At 39.1% G+C, this 3,796-nt stretch overlaps 1 pseudogene; it reads right to left on the bottom strand.

The window, feature by feature from the left end:
- Positions 1–868: 868 nt before the first annotated feature.
- Positions 869–1,805, bottom strand: LOC102834746 (annotated as a pseudogene).
- Positions 1,806–3,796: the final 1,991 nt, after the last annotated feature.

The following is a 3,796-nucleotide window of genomic DNA, read 5'->3' as shown; positions in this document are numbered from 1 at the left end:
TGAAAGTGCCATGGGCTGCCAAAAGAACCAATAGATCTGTTTTGGAAGAAGTGCAGCCAGAGTGCTCCTTAGAGTCCAAGATGGCCAAACTTCATCTCTCATACTTCGGACATATTTTCAGGAGGGACCAGTCGCTGGAGAAGGATATCATGTTTGGTAAGGTGGAGGGTCAGAAAAAAACAGGAAGACCCTCAGCGAGATGGATTGGCAAAGTGGCAGCATCAATGGGCTCAAGCATGGCAACAATTGTGAGGTTGGCCCAGGACCAGGCAGTGTTTTGTTTTGTTGTACAGAGGGTCACTATGAGTTGGTACCAACTTGATGGCACTTAGCAACAACAACAAAGCAAAATCTCCAATTTATTTAAATTTCAAGAAAAATTTTAAATGAATGTATTATCCTTTTAAGTTTAGCATGCTCATTATTTCATATTTTTATTCTGCCAAAAATCTGCAAAAAGGTGAAATGAAGATTTTAATATGGTTTTATGTTATGAGACAAGTGAAATTTCATACTCACAGGATATTATTTGATTCTTATATATGCATAATTAAGCAAAACTTTTTAAATGAAAATTTGACATTTTCCAAATTTTACTCAGAAACACTACTGTGTGGTTTTTATACCAACACCAATATTTTATGATTAGCTTTGTTAACAATGTAACACCTTCATGCAGTCTTCGGGTTTATACTAGTCTGAATATTCAAACTACGAGTATTCAATCTAATCTAAATGGAAAATGTGTAAAATAAGATTACCCTTTTATATAAACAGTTAAATTATTTTTAAGATCAAAAAGTTAATACAGGAAATTAAAAACCTAAATTTCTAACATTATTATCAATTCAAACATGAGCATGTGTGCTTAGGTCACAGGACTGCCCATTAGCCTTTCTTGTCGGAGAGCAATTAATCTCTTGAGCCATTTTACCTCAGCCTCTGCTTTCTCAATAAATGAATTTGTGGGACAGAGAATTGTCATCTTGGTACTTGATAGCAGTAAGGATGCTGCTAGGGTCTATTTCTTTTTCAGTACTGGGAAGATCGACCACTGCAGATGTTGGTCCTGAGGCTGTAGTTCTGTGGCTCACTTCCATAGGTCCCACTGACTTTTTAACTTCTTTACTTGATCTGAATGTCTGCTGAACAAAAGAATCACTTTCAATAGCTTCAGTTTCTTTTATTCTTTTTTCTTGTTCCACCAGGGTGGCTTGATCTTCCTCCTTTCTTCTTCCTCATTTCTTTCTTTGGCTTTCAATGCTTCATCAGCTTTCACAGCAGCTTCAAGAACCAGCTGTAGTCTGGATTTGGCCTGTTCAGATGGTTGCAGGTGGTCTCATCCAGCTTTGCTGTTGTGCAATTCCTTATCTTTTCCTTTATCCTTCTCCTTGTCTCTGGCCTTGCATCATTCCCTATCCTGAGATCGACTCTGGGTTCCTCTGTGACTGGATCTTTCACTGCTTCGACTGTGGGAATGTGGACGAGGTCTTGACCTGAACCTTCTTGTTCTGCTTTTAGACCTACATGTTCTGCTTTTAGACCTGAACTCTATAGGATTTTCCTCGACCCCTTGAGTCATAAGAGCTACTGCTTGATCCATGCCTGTGTGTTCTGTCATAAGAATGTGAACGAGACTGTAGGTCTCTAGACCAAGATCTTGACTTTGACCTTGATTTCCTTCCACCTTTCTTTTGGCTGTATGTTCTACTATCTGAAGAACTACTTGAAGATGATCATCTCTGATTTTTCTTTTTTCTCTTACTTCTGCTTTCTTCTTCAGTATCTGATTAGTGAGGTCCCATTTCTATAAGCTGGAAATGTTTCTTCCAAGTAGGGAATCGCCAGCATCCTCCGAATTTGCTTCAGTTGAAGCTCAGCCAATAATATTCTTTAAAAGTATATATCCTGAGATAATTTCCTAATGAATATTTTAATTTACATAAAATTTATATGTAAATTATGTAACAGATGAATAGGGGAAAAAACAACAACTAGTAGAGTCCTTATCTTATAATGTCTTCCTCCTTTTATCAATAGATTTGTGTGTTCTTAAAAATCATGGCAAGTACCACAGCTTGCCATGTCCTTAGGTGTACATGTAATATACACTTTGATGCTCTTATTGCTTAAGAAGAATATTTTCCAGCTGTGTATTCGCATGAAAGCAAATGACTCCATCAGTAAAACACTCTCTACCATAGAACCCCTTGAGAATCCTGTGGCATATGGCACTTCTGTGGTGGAATTTAAAACTCTGGGTGTGACTCTATGTTTACTTCTAAAGGGAGCTACTGTTTTACTTTTACTCTAGGAGTCACAGTTGAAAGTATAAATTTGCTTCACACAATAAGAATGTAAATGCCTTTGCAAACCTTTTGGCAATATCTTTTCCTCAAGCTGGCAAACAATATTCAGCAGATGCTTCCCCAGACGACTCCACACTGATGAGCATTATATATGCAATCTAGCTTACATGATTGTACAACATATATCATCGTAAACATCACATGTTTCATAGTCTGTCTACTAACTGATCTATGATTCTTCAGGCCTTCTGGGCTTAAAATCACTGTTCAATTGCAGTTCTATCTACTAGTCCAGGAGAAATAAATAAAAATTGTAGCCGTAAGCTTACTCTTCCCAAAATAATCAATATAGTAAAAGTGAGAAGAATGAGTTCTTAACATGTTTTCTTAGAATTTCCAGCACAGAAGCAAGAGAAATCAAAACGGGGGTAGGGAGGAGGGGGGAATATCAGATAACTTGACCAGAAAAAGAGTAAAACTCCAGGTGAGGGAATCTAATTTTGCTTTGTGGTAAAAAAGAAAGAATTGTAGAAAGAATTGTCCATACAATCCAGAAGTAAATTGACCAGTTGCTGGAAAGCTATTTGTTCTCTCACTAACAGCTTCTAGTTCTAGTCAACCTTTGAAATACTGTGGCTGGCGTCTGCCCATGTCTATTGGGTACAGCACCTGATTTTGCAAAATCGAATAAAGAAAACCTCACTCTCACTTAAATGAGTATAGATTGGATTTCTTGAGCGTTTATCAGTATCGACATTTCTCACAAATTTGGGGGCCCATCTGGGATTTTCTGCCAGCTTGGAGGAGCAGCGCTGGTAGACAAGGAGATGTGTTCCACCTTGGTTTCATCAGTCTATTCCGCAGGGGTGATGGCCTCCCAGCAAGAGTCAGAAAACGACCAGAGACTGTTAAAAGAGAGAACTAGTGAGAGAGATGTAAAGGACTGAAAACAGACTAACTGTGGCAACCAAGCAATCTCGAGCATGTGCCAGGGTAGGAAAATTGGACTGTAAACACCTCTCTGGTTGTTGGGCACTTTTGGTGGCCATGTGTGTGACTGAGGCACGTCTTAGATGTGAAGCGAGTCTTGCGTTCCAATCCAATTGGAGATGGACAAAGTAAATCTTGGGTCTGTGTACAAGAAGTCTCCAAGACATGGAGGTTGAGTGTACAGAGGAACTCAGACACCAAGATCAATAGAAAATGGGGAATGGAATTCTAGGCCTAGGAAACAAGGAAGCAGGAAAGACTCCTACAGACATTACTCCTGACAGTCCTTCCGGGAGAATGTTGAGAGCTTGTAGAGACAGTCCCCTAACCTGGGAAAAGATAAACAAAAGTCAGGGTACACAAAAAACTTTGAGGAGTGCACAGGGAATCAGACTCTAGTCTGGTTAGTAGCCAGAAGTGGAATGGAACAACAAATCCATTGATGAACTGTTGAGAGAAGCTCAGGAAGTTTTTGTCGAGAGGAGGAGCAAAAGCAG

The sequence above is a fragment of the Chrysochloris asiatica genome, unplaced genomic scaffold (genome assembly GCF_000296735.1).
Source record: "Chrysochloris asiatica unplaced genomic scaffold, ChrAsi1.0 scaffold00191, whole genome shotgun sequence".
NCBI classification, from domain to species: Eukaryota; Metazoa; Chordata; class Mammalia; order Afrosoricida; family Chrysochloridae; genus Chrysochloris; species Chrysochloris asiatica.
The sequence above is the reverse complement of the archived record's forward strand: the minus strand, read 5'-3'. Positions and strand labels throughout refer to the sequence as shown.